Consider the following 16,147-nt stretch of genomic DNA (forward strand, 5'->3'; position numbering starts at 1 on the left):
AGACACGCCCCATATTCCTGACGCATTCCTCACCATGACCCTGTCTACTTCACATTCGCAGCCCAATATTTCATTCAAACTGGAGTTCGAAAGCTTGTTGGAGCCGAATGGACAATTTTAAAGACCAACATGGCAGAAAATTCAGTTCTGAAAGAAAGGAAGTTTCGATTTTTAATGAACTTATGAGATGCAGCAGAGATTCATCTTACCCTCAGTAATCTTTAGTTATAGCTTTCAGGGACTGGGATATAGATAATTTAGAAATGTGCTGCTTTTTAAAACACTAAGTAGGATTCCAATACTTTTCCAAGACACGGTATAATAGTATAATGTATTGTTGGTGCGCTGTGGGAGGGAGGTGCTGTCCTGGCAGGGGAGACAGGTGACTGAAACCTTTTGTAGCGATTTGTTCCGCCTGTCTGTTGGGCAGAATTTAGTTTGCTCTCTTTGTGCTTCCAGTAAATCTAGGTCCCGTTCCCATCATACCAGCAAGTCCGTGCAGGGTGGATCTCTGGCTAATCTCTTTTGTTGTTTGATTCCCTCCACGGAGGAAAAAAAAAAGAACTCGAGGTCACCTGCGGTTCCGAACCACATCTCCAGCAGGTCAGTGATCTCAGAGTAGCACATGCCGTTTATAAGCCAAAAGAAAAATGGTTGAAAAGTACGACACCTGTGTTATTCTATTTTGGTATTTAAGTGACAGAATTCCACTAAAGGTGAATTAAAAACTTGCTTAATTTATTGAGAAATGCTGAAGAAGTAAATGAACAAAGGATGAGAGAAGCTGCTGGAATCTGAAGCAGACATGATGCAGGTTCGAAACTGCACAGTTTTGATCTGGAATATGGGACACAATCCACATTATAAGCACTGAGCTAAATGCCAAGTTTTAAATGGCTATTTATCTATTACAACCATTGTTTCAGTGAAAGTTGTATGCAGATGTTTATTACTTAGTAATAAGGCAATATTTGGCTCAACTATGGTTTGTCTGTTACTAATGAAATAAACTTTTCCTATATATAGAGACACAGGACTTTTCTCACTTCTGATCTAAACCATAATTTAGTCTGTTCTTATTTAACATGACACTATAATAAAAATACATCCGAAGTTAAAAATCCTGGAAGACTGCGTCAAATAGAGCAGCAGAGCACCGCCCCCAAACAGCCTCTGTGGGGCAGCAGTGAGCTCAGAGTGCATCCCCCCCCCAGGAGGCAGTGTTAGGAAGAGCAGGCTGCTGTGGGACTTGCTGGTGACCCCAGGGACTTGGTCTTGCCGTTGTCCTCTAAGGCCTGGGCGAAAAGGGCAGGGTTACGGCTGGAGTGCCGCTGGCGTCTCACAAAGGGAAAGACACTGGGGCATGATGGGAAGGAGAACATGTTAGCGTTCCGCTAACACTTGTGGCACTGCCTTTTCTAAGTCAGCCATGTTGGAAAATCCTTGACTACCGTGGAATTACAAACAGAAACTGGAGAGCATCACAGGGGACGCAAAAGCAATTAACATTGCAGAACTCTGTGTAGTCTTAGTGACGAAGCTAAGCTGAAGCCAGCAGTTCACACTAAGCCCAAAAATCCCTGGAATTAATCGTTAACAACCCCAGAAACAGAACCTGTGTGTATCCCACACCAATATGAGTCTTATCCCCTTATATAAAATACATGGAATATATTACAGAAAGACCCCTTTTATAGAAGATAATAGTTTTACCTTTTTTTGGTCTCTTGTGGTTCTATGGCTCTAGCCAGCATGTTTTTGTAGAGATCGGACTTTAAATAGCGGGCGTAGGAGTCCTGAGGGTGAGAGGAGAGGCCGAGAGCCCGTTTTAATGAAGCTGTCATCCACTTTCATGGCTGTGCACAGTTAATGCTCCTACCTTCTTCATCAGGAAATAGATGTGCATCTGGGCGTCATCCAGGACAAAACGATGTGGGCTTTTCATGCCCTGCAGGGTCTTCTCCATGGTCTTGCTGTCCACGTTTACCCACTTGCTGGCTCCCGGGGCCAGGAACTGCCTGGGGGGAAGGAAGTGATGAGCCTGAGCTTTGCAGTCCCACTGGGAGTAAGCAAGTGCCACATCAGGGCCTGCTCTAAATTCAACTGGGATGCAAACTGTCCCACTGGGCCACAAGGTCGCACTCACTTGTAGACCTCTTCCACCTTCTGCGGGATCGTAGCGCTCTCGCCGTGCCGGATGTCCTCACAGGCCTCCCAGAAACAGAGGTTCTCCACTGTGAATGAAACAGCGCATGCATCAGCTACCTGCAGGAGGCGCTCATCACGATGCCAATATGGAGGAGAATTGCCTTTCATAGAGGGATCATGATTATTAATTTAGCAGATGCTAGATCCTATTTTTTTTTTTTTTTGAGAGGGCAGGGTCAGTCAGTCCCTGGAGTAACTGATCGACGGCCCAATAGTGAGGTCACTCAGCTGACTCTGGGATTTGAGCTGATGACCTCCTGCAATGAATCCCAATCTGCTGAGTCACACACTGCCCAAATAGGCCCGCAGTGATCAAATAATGAATATGATTCTTACTTGCTGACGATGCCTCCATGAAGCTGATCTACTTGGGCGGGGGGGTCTACATGCTGCTCACCACTGAACTCCTTCTCCAGGTACTCCCTGAACTTGCACCGTCCCAGAGGGTCCCTAAGGAGCTCCGTGAAGCCGAACCCCCATCGTTCCACCCGCAGCTTGGTGGGTGTCTCCACCCTGCACCAGGAGGCGTGGAAGTGAAGAGACGACAGTCACCTCTGGGGGTGTGGCCCTGAAGAGGCAGGATGGGGCGCGGTAACGCACACTCACATGTCGGCATTCAGCGTCCAGAGTGCCGTGTCATCTGTTATCCAGGGGTTGCTGGGGGGGCAGCCTTGCATCATGGGGTCATGGTTCAGGTACTGCTCGCTGAACTTAAGGAAGCTGAACACAGAAGACCAGCCATTCCCAGTTTTAGTCCTACTTTCTATAATCCTTGCAAGTCATCAAATATTCAGGTTCAATGCTGGCATATTCCAGCAAACTGGAGCTCGAAATGGTGACGAAATGATTATACGTCATTGAACCCTATAAGGAAATTCTCTTTTCATCTCCTCCATCTTGCTCTCCATAGGTGAGAGAAAGCTTGGTAGCAAAGGGCAGCTGCCCGTAGAGGCTCCCAGGAACCTGGGGGTTAAGGGCCTTGTTCAAGGACCCACAAGTGTGCTGAAGCCAGGCTTGAACCGGCGACCTTCTGATCAATATTAAGTAATTATTTGCAGTTAAATACAGTTCAATTCAGTTTAATAGTCAACCGGTTTCAATATTAGTTAGGCATCATTAATCCAGGATATGTGTGACTCTGAGATTTATGGTGAAAGATGGATGGGCAGATGGACGAAAGAACGAAATAACGAGGTTAGATTTTCACAAAGAGCAGTCCCCAGCATTTTTGTCAGAATTAACATGAAATAGATCCCCCCCCCCACCAATCAGAGGCACAGTATACAGAATACCCAGAGATATCCCCCAGTTAGGGACTAATGTGGACTGGTGTCGAACCAGTGGTCCCCCAGCTATGCTGGGACTGAGGCTGAATCACAGGTGTTGGGGGGGGGTAGGTGGGGGAGGCTGTTATCCAACCTTTCCAGGCAGATGGAGGACTTGACCCTCGAGCGGCCCAGGGATTTCCTGATGTGTTCAATCTGGTGTCGGGAGCCATGAAAAATCACACGGGGAATATAAGAGTCAGAAAAAAGGCACAGCATGGTACACATCCAAGCCCTGATAAGAGCCATGCTGTTGTACCTTTAAACAGAATTTGTCAATATCTGAGAGCCAACAAAAGAAAACGACAACACAGATGTAGATCCTTCCGAAGCAATTTTCTTATGACAGCATTCTTAAGAGCCCACTTAATCACCCTCTTTGGTTGTTCTTGGCAACCATCCCATCAGCTGAAATAGGTTCACTCTAAATTCTTTCAGGCTTACCTCTCTTTTGTAGTAGTCCGCGTTCTGTTCTGTAAAGAAGGAAGAAACAAAACCGTCTCTAAACATGATATAAGCCACATGTTTATGGGAGTTTTACTTGCGCAAAAATGTTCTGAGGGCACAAGGTTCATTGGTTCAGAGAGATAACCAATCAGACTGTAGAAGTGGTGGATACAGGCAACTAGAGGAGGGGGGGGGGGTCAACCAATCAGATGTCTTGTTCCTGCCTCCTCTAGTTCCTTAGACCCACCTCCTCTACAATCTAATTGGTTATCTCTCTGAACCAATCATTTTTCCTTCTGCCCTCAGAACATTTTTGTGAGGGTAAAACTCCCACGAGCGAATCACATGCAAGGAATCAGACAGTAGGAATTCTGCTCACACTCAGCTCCTGGCTTTACTAAGCAGACATCCAGTCTAGAAACCATGAATAATATAGCACTATTACAAGTATGTATTGTGGGACTGCTGACGTACTTACGTTAGCATGGAAAACGAGAGCAGGAAGTGAGGAAGAAGTGAGACAGAAAGATGAGCACAACGAAGTGCTGTCACACTCACACACGAGCTTCCCTCGGATGCCCTCCCACCAAAAACACTGATTATCACTTCACTTCCTTGGGTAATTTGGGGGCCCAAGGCAACAGCCTATTCTGCCTATAGCTGCCATATATATATAGATATTAATATACATATTTTTTCTTCATGACTTTGATCTTATCTAGGCCCCGAGCGGCTCTCTTGTTTGCCCGGATCCGGTCCTGTGACTGACAGAGGCGATAAACAGCAGGTACTGGCATTACGGAAAAAATGTATATGCTTAATAAAAAGCTCAGACCAGCTGGACTCGGGAGTTGTGCCGGTTCCTTCGCTCAGGGCCTTGTTCTTGAACGCTGAATGTTCCCGGCTGCAGAAAATCAGAGGGTGAGAAATCCTTAGCTGAACTTCAGATGAAGAGTGAGCTCGTTTCTCTCAAGCAGACTGACGCCGGTCTAACGCTGCATTAATACCCCTTAGCACTACTGGTCACATTTCCCATGATGCCACTGGGTACAGCCCATGGCGACACTGCCCAGTAGGGGACAGTGTGACAGCTTTCCAAAAGGACCATTCGGTCCTGGAGGGCCAGTCGGTGACACAGTATCCATGATCAGGACTGGGGTACCCTGCTTTACAGAATAAACTAACCAAATGTCGATACTGAATGCAATCTGATTTAACATGGTTTCCTTAAATCCCAATTAAAGTGCTTCAGATCAGCTCAGGACTTAACAGCAGAGAGACTATTTGGCAAATTATTACGCTGCTATTTGCAATTACATCCATTATCTCTCCGCTAACATGCAGCATTAAGCCTGAGCCGCAGGAATAGAGGTCAGATAATGGATCCGGTATTCCGGAGGTGGGATCCTCTTCCAGCTCGTTTAACACTAGAACTGCCAAATCTACGCAAATTTGCGTAAATTCCCTGGGCCTAACACCTACTAGCATCCCTGCTGAGAGTTTCTTGGGCCATTGTCCTCCTGCTTTTGTTGTGCAAACACACCCATTACCTGTGAGGCCTGGCACATTTGCATTTTTTTACTCAGAGCAGCTAAAATCCAAGGCAGGCTAAACCTCTGTGTGTGACATGGAAACCTTCACAAAAGTCTGCCATATCTATACCAAATATCCCACATGCTGACTGACCTGCAAATATGAAAGACACACATTCACAAAATATATGGAAGCACAAGTCTGTTTTATTTATAAAAAAAATTGAGTGTTTCAAACTTTGCAGTGTTTGCAGACCCAGTGACCATCATCCCTGCATTTGGCGCAAGTGAATTTGTAACACTTTGCACTGGTAAACCTGCTGCGGTTTCTGTTGCAGTTCTCCTGTACCTGACACTGAGTTGTCCATAAAAGTCCTGGCACAGCAGCAGCCTTCCTCTGTCCCCATAGCCTTTTGTGGCATAAATTGGCAATGGAGTTCCTTGGCTAGATGACTCAAAAATAATCTTCTTTTGCCTTCCCACCCTGTACATGCCTTGTACAGAACGTAGGAATTTGCCACCACCAGGTCCAGCATGTTGTAAAATACAGCTACTGGCCACCTGCATGTTGCTGCTCTTACGGAATACATGCGCGCCATTTGGTCCAACACATTTACACCACACTATAACAGCAGAGAGAGAGAGAGTCATGAGTGTATTTGCTTTTTTTCTACCTTCTTTCTATATAGGCCTGTATAGTACATATCAGAAAACATTGTAGCACTGATGTAAAATTATACACACATTCACATACCTTCATGTGGTTATAGTCTGTTATCGTGTTGGGTTTCCTCTTTCTGCCTTCACAGATCGCCACATCTTGGTCCAAGGAACTCAGAACACACACAATCTTGTTTTTTTAGGTGCATAAATTGTCAAGGAGACACTGCCACTTCTAAGCACTGACGCGGAGAATTCCTCTTGCTGTGCAGTGTCCTTTGAAATTGGAGGAAGTTCATACCAAACTTTATTCCCTGTGCTCAGTAGTGTTGTTTTGCGCTGAAGCAGTCTGTGTGACAGTGCCAGAGAGGTGAAGAAATTGTCCGTTGTGACATTTCTCCCGTCATCCAGAAATGGCTCCATCAGACTCATGACCATGTTCTCTGCCAGCCTCTCCCTTTTCTGGTGACTGGGGTCCTTTCCCAAGTTAGGGGACACGTTGCAGACGTATTTGGTCTCCAAATCCGTGGCCATCCAGAACTTGATCCCAAATTTGTCCGGCTTGGATGCGATATACCAAGTGACATGGAATGGATCCACATCTACTCCACGTTGTCTTTCCACCGGTGTCCCTCAGGGCTCGGTTCTTGGCCCTCTCCTATTCTCCCTCTACACTAAATCTCTTGGCGAAGTTATATCCTCACATGGCTTCTCCTACCACTGCTATGCCGATGACACTCAACTCATCCTCTCCTTCCCTCCCTCAGACACTCATGTCTCCACTAAGATCTCTACATGCTTGGCAGACATCTCATCTTGGATGACCACTCACCAGCTAAAACTCAACACTAGTAAAACTGAGTTGCTTTACATCCCGGCTGACTCATCCCCCCTCCAGGACCTTGCGATCTCCTTTGACAACTCCCTGATCCGTCCTTCGGTTTCTGCTAGAAACCTTGGAGTTACCATAGATGATCGGTTGTCATTTTCCTCACATATCACCAGTCTTTCTCGCTCTTGTCGGTTTCTCCTCTTTAACATCAGGAGGATACGTCCATTTCTTTCCACCCAGGCTACCCAGATACTCGTCCAGTCCCTCGTCATCTCACGCCTTGACTACTGCAACTCGCTTCTAGCGGGTTTACCACTGAGCGCCATCCGTCCCCTCCAACTGATTCAGAATGCAGCTGCTCGTCTTGTTTTCATCCTTCCCAAGTTCTCCCACACCACTCCTTTGCTGCGCTCCCTCCACTGGCTTCCTGTAGCTGCACGCATCAGATTCAAAACACTGATGCTCGCATACAAAGCCAAAAATTCTCTGGCACCATCCTACCTAAAGGACCTCATCACACCCCGCTCTGCACCACGATCTCTCCGATCCTCCAGCACTGCTCGACTGGTCCCACCTCCCCTCAAGGCACAAGGAAGACACGCATCTCGGCTCTTCTCTGTCCTGGCACCTAATTGATGGAATGAACTCCCCCTAGATGTCCGAACAGCTGAATCCTTGAATGTCTTCAAGCGACGACTCAAAACTTTTCTTTTTCAGAAATACCTGACGTAGAACTTCTATATTCTTACTCGACTCTTTTTCTGGTGTGTGTTTTAAAAAAATAAAATAAAATAAAAATTCTGCACTACTCAATGGCGTTCTCAGAGATAGTATTCGTAGCTGGGGTCCTTATTGAGCTAGCATCGGAAATTCATTGCAGAGTCTCAAAGCACTTATGTAAGTCGCTCTGGCTAAGGGCGTCTGCCAAATCCTGTAAATGTAAATGTAAATATACTGCATGGACAATGAACCTTGGTCGAGAACAGCTGTACATCTATGTTCATGTGTTCTCCTGGAGTGAAACTTTCAGCACAGTTCTTGGTGAAGGCTGGCAGAGAACGTGGTCATGAGTCTGATGGAGTCATTTCTGGATGACGGGAGAAATGTCACAATGGACAATTTCTTCACCTCACTGTCACTGTCACACAGACTGCTTCACTTTACTGGGCATGGTGAATAACGTTTGCCGTGAACTTCCTCCATTGGCAAAGGACACTGCACAGGGAGAGGAATTCTCCACGTCAGTGTTTAGAATGGCGCGCATGTATTCAGTACGAGCAGCAACAAGCAAGTGGCCAGTAGCTGTGTTTTACAACATGCTGGACTTGGTGGCGGTGAATGCCTACGTTCTGTACAAAGCATCTACAGGGTGGAAAGGAAAAAGAAGATTGTTTCCGATTCTTCTAGCCAAGGAACTCCATTGCCAAATACAGGGATGATGGTCACTGGGTTTTCAAACGCTGCAAACACAGACTTTGAAAGATAGACAGACTGTGTGGGACAGTAACCACTGAGACAAAAGGCAGAAAGATGACGAAGAGATGAACCTGGAACTGAGGCACGGATACATCAATTTTTACATGAACAGCCAAACATGCAAAGCTGGAGAGATCACACAAAAACAAAATTCACTTTTGGTGTTATAATTCAGTGATGGCCAATGAAAATGAAATGACATTTTATTCTGTATGTGTATGAGCATGTCAAAAACCATGGACCATGACTTCACTCAGCTTATGACATTTATATACAAACATGCATTGGAGACTGAAGTGTTAGCATGTTTTCATTTTATTCATTTCATTCTATTAGCAACTTTTCATTCTATTTTCACTCAATTTGTTTTATAAATAACACAGACTTGTGTTTCCATATATTTTGTGAATGTGCGTCTTTCATATTTGCAGGTCAGTCAGCGTGTGGGATATTTGGTATAGATATGGCAGACTTTTGTGAAGGTTTCCATGTCACACACAGAGGTTTAGCCTGCCTTGGATTTGAGCTACTCTGAGTAAAAAATGCAAATGCGCCAGGCCTCACAGGTAATGGGTGTGTTTGCACAACAAAAGCAGGAGGAGGATGGGGCTGAAGACCTGCGAAAATCACAGCAGGGGTGACAAACACCTTGGGACTCTCAGCAGAGAATAAAAACTCGGTAAATCTAGTGTTAAAAGGCCCAACAAGTGGGGGGGTGGTGGGGGGGGAGACGCAAACACAGCATGTCTGCATTTTAGCTTCAGGCCGTCTCCCAGTCCCTTCGCACTCCTCTCTCCCAGATCCAAGCATCACCAGTCTTAGCGATGCGTCTCGTGTTTCTCGGGCAAAGAGAAAGGAGGCAGGAAGCGGCCATTTTGTCATTTGCTGGTTTTAATCCCCCCCCCCCCCCCCAGCTTCCCCCGTCCACCTGGCCGTACCAGAGTGCAGAGCGTCCCTGCCTTTTAAACACGAGCAGCACCTGACTGGGGGGCCCTACGCTGCGTGGTTTTTGGCTCAACTGTGTTTCCGTCTAATTGGCGTCAAAACGGTGGGTTTCATCAATGAAGGTGGTGTGTGGCTGAGCGGGTTGGCAGTCGCCGCCTATGACTGGAAGGTTGCCGGTTTAAATCCCACAGTCAGCAGAGTGACATCACCACTGGACCCCTGAGAGAAGTCCCTAAACCCCCAACTGCTCTAGTCTCAATAAAAGGTACATCTGCAAAATAAGCTGAATTTAGGATGTGATCCGCAGCTGCGTGGCTGCCATTCCCACCTCCTGATGCCGCCCCGGATGGGGATAATGGCCCACATAAACGCTGATGCTTATTAGCCCTGAGAGATGCTGCGCACCCAGCAGAAAGGGGCCCTAGTGACGGCCGGGATTAAGCCAGATACACACCACACTCTGCTCCTGTCCCACACTTTCATTCTCCACTCTCCTGTGTTATTCATGAACTCCAAATTACACTCAGCGAGGGTGCAGTTGCTCATTCCCGCAGCCTGCTGTCCTGTCTGTCTTCTGAAAGCTCTCGTCCCACAGAACATAGGCTTCTTCCCAGCTAAGTAAATATTTCATGATCACACTGAAGCAGTAGTGGGTTATCAGGCCTGAAGTGATATATTCCTCCCCCACAAAGTATGCATGGAGACACTCTGTGTGTCTTACTTAACGAAGATAAAACTCCCCCCCCCCCCCCCCCCCCCCCGTGAATTTTGCTGAGCTCAATGCTCTGGAGATGACGGAGATCGAAAATTATACCGGAAATGTTCCATATGTCCTTACAGATGTTTCCTTTGCCTTCCTTCATTGAACAAACCCGTTGTCGTGGGAGAGAACTGCACAACCCCCCAGCTCTCTGTGGGGGAATGGGACCCTGCCTATGCCTTCCTGCCAATCCTGCCAAGTTTCCCCTGTAAGTTGAAGGATCTCCTAACAGGCCTGCATGTAGATTAATGTCATACCCAGGACAAAGCAATTGCAGGTTAAGGCCCTTGCTGAAAGGCCCAACGGAGTAGAATCACTCTGGGCATTCACAGGATTTGAACCAACAACCTTCCACTTGCTTGCACAGATCCCTAGGCCCAGAGCCACCACTCTGCCCCACAACCTCAAAAAAATCCTAGAATCGCCCCCAGCCTGAGGCGATATTCGAGCTGCCAAGGTGCATTGAGTTCAGGTTTACCCAGTGTGTGCTTTACTCTAATCACAGCATACTGGGTTTTCGCCGGGGCAGATGTAGGGAGTCAGGGGTTTCGGGGGAGGTGCTTACTGGCGGTCTGTTGACGAGCCAGTAGGCCTGTTCCTGACATTCCAGCACGATGCGGTCCGCCTTGCGCCTCTGTTTGGCTGCCCTGGTAGGAGCAGAGCAGTCGATGGAGAGTCAGAAAGCATACTGGGTAATTAGCATATAGCGGTAATCACTGAACTGCAAGGTAGGGTTTTCATTTTTCTGTTTCCTTTTTCACTTAGAAATGGATTTCCGACTCTAGTGTTTAGGCTGAGGTCTGATTTAACAGATAGGAGGGAAATTATGACCACACACCATGTTACTTTTTAATTTAGGTAACATCATCATCCTCTTAATACGAGATTTATTCATCCATTCTCATCTGTCCCCTTGTGTGCATTTATGAAATTGATTTCATAGCTCGATGCGACAGTATTCCCGGGCTGGGGTGGGGTTTACCTGAGCTGCTCCTTCGCCTGCATCACCACGAAGTCCCAGGTGTGGTTGATCCGTTTGTGCAACATGTTGTAGCTGTCCTGCGGAGACGATGTTTAAATGCGACATTGCCAGGTCGCACGGCTGGCTGCGTTGCTGCATGGGTTCACGTTATGACTCACAGGCCGAACCCCTCCCAGGATATCAGCTGGCAGTGTCGGATTCACAAACCCTCTTACTGATGAGAACCTAAAATGCGTTGACCCTGACGCAACATGGCGGCAAGTTGGTGGATGTCTATGTGCGATCCTACTATGTGCATAATTGGTGGGAGGTTTTCTTACACAAAAATGTTCTGAGGGCAGAAGGAAAATGATTGGTTCGGATAGATAACCAATCAGATTGCAGAGGAGGCAGGACCAAGACATCTGATTGGTTGCTCCTGCCTCCTCTAGTTGCTCGGATCCACCTCATGTACAATCTAATTGGTTATCTCTCTGAACCAATCATTTTTCCTTCTACCCTCATAATATTTTGTGTAAGTAAAACTCCCATGAGCATTCAGCTATCACATGATCTCATCAAGCAATGCTTCAGACCAGCGAATAAGAATAGCATTGAAATGTACATAAATAAAAATTTTCTCTTACCTTTTCATAGTCTATCAGCTGCCCTTGCTTTCTGATATTCTTCTTAGTCAAATAAATCGCTTTAGAAGAGCAAAAGAAAGACATGGCAAGAAACTGTGTTTTTCTATTATTCTAGTAAAGGGAAGTAATGATGTAATAGGCGAGCACATGATTAATAATTGGTAATCACCGTAATCTAGCTCGGAGGCTGGCCACTGCTGAGAGCTCCAGAAGTACGGAGTCTAGCAAAAAGGAGATGCTGTCATTTGAAACTATTCAGAAGCAGCGTGACAAAGGTGCTTTGTGATTTAACATGTCAGGGACAAGGCGGGTGGAAGGCATTTTGCTACTTTAACTGGCATTGGTTCTCATACATCAGTGTTTCCCAATCCGGTCCTCGGCGACACACAGATGATCCACGTTTTTGCTCCCTCCCAGCTCCCTACCAGACAGTCTACGTTTTTGCACCCTCTCAGCTCTGGAGCCCGGACCAGATTGAGAAATACTGTCCTACACGGTAATTCCGCAGTCTCTCCAACGAATAGTTTCGATATGCGTGCCCCCCCACATGGCCACCACCCTCTCGCGCTGCCCTCCATCTGAAGAAACCGTGGTTTTAGGTTACCTGGAAGCGATACGGCGTCTCGTCGGGCCCCAGGACGAGCGTCCTGGGGTCCTTTAGGGGGTAAATGTAGCCGTGCTTCACGATCAGATTCCCCACATGAAGTGCCTCTGAAAACACACAAAGTGGTCACTCATTTCCACGTAAACTACTCAAAGCTCAAACAAATCCACTACTCGTAGCCCAGATTTAGGCATAGTAATTCTCTAAATTTTTGTCAGTGGAATACAGTAGAACACACGATAACTAGAAACTGAGTAGGCATATTATATTTTATTTTACGGTATAGCAAGTAACTGGAAAAAACGTTGACATGGTGCACAGAATAAGCCGCGGGGATGGTGCATTCCTCATCGGAACTATAATTAATTACGAGTAATTGGGACTTTCCACTTTCCGGCTGCCTCCGCGGCCATTGGCAGTCAGGCGCTCCCGGGGGTTTCAGACCGGCGCAGCAACAGCGCTGCTAGGGGGAAGCCTAGTGTTTACAGGGAGGGGTAACTGCTTACCGGGGCAACAGGTTTTTTGCCCATTCAAGTCTGTTAATGCATCTGCCATCTACTGCCTAAAAGTCCCCTCCTTTCCATTCCGACTTCTTTTCCAATCTGGGCTGTAAATCAGGGAAATCTGCTCCCTTGCTATTTAAAACCTCATCTGCATCGCCCGGGAATTCAGGACAACAGCGTCTTGCAGAAGTGCATAATGAGGGAGACGGATAGCGATATTTCTCCAGGCATGACTGACTGCCTCTGGCTATCAGCGAAGTTTGCATCGGGACTATCAAACCGTACAGCTCAGCATGCGTAGCGGCGCGACTCGGGACTGGCCTACAGATTATTTGTACTAATAGCCTCTCAGCAGAAAGATAAATAATTCAGCAGATAAATTGACGCCAGGGGAAGAAAATCCCAAAAGCTTCAGGCGAATGGGGTGTCTATGTTATGGACAAGCTCAATTCTGACATTTATTAATTCACAGGCTCAGCAATATCAATGGAACAGAACATGCTTCTGTCAGACACGTGAATTGCATATGCTTACACATAAATGCAGCTAGGCTAATCTGTTGTATGGATGACAAATTCTATTACTTCATTTGTATTTATTATTCAAAAGACTCGTTTATTTCTGTTATTTTATTACAAAAAAAAAAAAACCTGATGACGTCTTTCGCCAGCAGGGGCGCCATCGTCGTCACGAAGGGAAAAAAACAATCGATTAACCTCACATAAGAGCACCAGGTAACGCTTCCCTACATACTTCTCGGCCCTACCTTCTTCCATGATGGAGTACTTCTGAATTAGCCACTCCACGATATCATTTCCTGGGAAGGCATAGCGAGGAAGGCATCTAGTTAGAGTCGAGAAATGCATTAAGCCGTCATAAATCAAAAACGCTGAACTCGATAAATAAATTACATAAATAAATATGAGCGCAAGGAGATCGATGACAGTCTTAATGCACAGGATTCCCGAAGACCGCCGATGTATGGGCTTTCCTGTGAAGGGCTTAAATGACCATTAGGACCCGGCCCCCGGGACACTGCACGGCCGGGTGTAAGACAACCCGGGCGGCATGAAAAATTATTTTTAAAAAGTAAAATATGTATCGTGCACCTGTCATCGCATGTGGAATCACTGTGATTAACAGTCTTTGATTCTTCATCTTTATCCCCATGTCGGGATCTTGCATCGCCACAATGACTTGTTCAATCTGGGATAAGAAGAATAGTCAAAATCGTGAAATCAAGGTGACGACAGACATAGTGAAAACGTTCAACCTAGTAATATAATAATTGCTTAATGTGTGATTTGATATGTAATCGTTATATTCATCATTAAATCACCGGAGAGACACACTCATATATTTAGGCATATATATAAGTAAACTACAAGGTTTTTCCTCTGACTATCTTAACTGCACGTCAAAGACGTTATCGGATATTCCCGACTACAGACTTTCGGTTTGATCATTTATTCGCGTTATTAATTCGGCTCCTGATTACATTAAACTAAACATGCTCAGATTGTTACAACCTTTGCTTGTCGGTTATTTTTGGGATCTTTCTGGATGGGCTCAAGGCGGGGTCTGTAAGCACAAGCAAACTGCCAGCACTTTTGTTTTACATGAAAATAGTTTGATGTCGGCCTATTGCGTTATTGTCTGGCTATAATTTGGAGGCAATATTAAACAATAGGCCCATATATTGTAAATATACATGTTGTGTTGTTTTGTTGTTATCACAAACGTATAGCCTGATCATAAATTTCATGGATACCTGGATGTTGTATGTTCCATTATATTTATGAATGAATGATTTATGTGAAGTCTGGCTTAGATTCGAGAATTAATCATATAGATTAAAAAAAGTTTTCATTTAAAACTTATCTCATATAATAAAATCCTCGTCCGAACGAACATATGTCAGAATGAAAAAACATTTAAATTATTTTTGTGATGCATCAGTATCAATAGCTACAACGTCATAACAGATATAGATATAATGCGGTTCATACTTTTGAAGTTGATGCGTATCTCCCGAAAAAAATCAACTCCAGAAGAGTCCGCGTCTGTAAATGCCTGAACTTCGGAATCGATCCTACCTTTGTTAGGCGCGGCATCTGTGTCTTGCAGCTGTTCCCTTGGATAAAGATGTTAATTGTCATGCTTACAGCATCTCGATCTCCGGCGTTTGTGAAGTTGGGATTGATGCTGTCCTGTGTTTTTTTTTTCCTTCCACACTTAAGCTCTGCTTGTTACTGCCCCATAGCGGAGCGCAAGTGAAACGGACTACCGGAGATTTGCACTGTTTTTCTGTTAGTGTGTATAATCAAAATATGACTCAGTTTGGCCAGTTAGAAAAATATGATAATAGAAAAGTATTCTTTTCCTCTCACTTTTTTTTCTTGATTTAATTACCGACTTCACGTACTTACACTGTGTCCCGTTGCACGATGTAATATTGCGAAACTATGATTTTGTGGCAGTGTTTTGTAAAGGAATTTTCCGTTTAATCATCGTCTTAGTATAAAGCTATATGGTTGTTCTGGTATCAGTGGACGTACATTATGTATTTTTTCTTCTCTTGAGCACCATGGTCATGACATGAAGCTCAGTCATTGATTACTCGCAAATGTTAGTAGTCATCCGCTGTTTATCTTGAAGATGTAAAAGTAGTGCGCGTACATCTCCTCGTTAGTATAGTGGTGAGTATCCCCGCCTGTCACGCGGGAGACCGGGGTTCGATTCCCCGACGGGGAGAGTCTGCATCTTTTTGCCTCGGTCTCAAAAGGCACCAAGCTAGAACCGGCCCCGTGTTAGTGGAAACGGGGCTTGTGACTTGTACTCATGCATAATATTCTGCGGGTCGCTCAGCAGCGCAGCATATGAAACTAGACTCGGATTGTAAGTGTGTGGTTTTGATAATTGATGTATGGATGGATGGATCCTTAATAAGAGATATAAACAATAAGGTCCAGTCGCCAACTAATCATGTAAAATACGTCATAAACTCATGGTTGTTAAACCCAGAATAAAAATGAAGACGTATAACTAGGAAAGTCAACTTGCACATTTCAATTTTGGTTCGATATAATCACGTTGTCCTTAACCCTCCAGTGCAGGAGGGGACGGTAATGCGCATCGAATGTTTCCGAACCTGTGTGTGATACAACCGAGGAAGAGCCGATGACTTCGGGGGAGGAGGGGCAGGCGACTCGGAAGAAAAAGCAGCAGAACCCAATGCAGCCTGTAG

The 16,147-nt window shown here is 45.6% G+C and overlaps 1 non-coding gene across 1 annotated transcript; it reads left to right on the forward strand.

Annotated features, from left to right (window-relative positions):
• Positions 1 to 15,582: 15,582 nt before the first annotated feature.
• On the forward strand, positions 15,583 to 15,654 carry trnad-guc (transfer RNA aspartic acid (anticodon GUC)). The gene has a single exon. It is a non-coding gene; the product is annotated as a tRNA-Asp (tRNA).
• The last annotated feature ends 493 nt before the right edge of the window (positions 15,655 to 16,147 follow it).

This window comes from Brienomyrus brachyistius, unplaced genomic scaffold (genome assembly GCF_023856365.1).
Source record: "Brienomyrus brachyistius isolate T26 unplaced genomic scaffold, BBRACH_0.4 scaffold306, whole genome shotgun sequence".
Lineage (NCBI taxonomy): Eukaryota > Metazoa > Chordata > Actinopteri > Osteoglossiformes > Mormyridae > Brienomyrus > Brienomyrus brachyistius.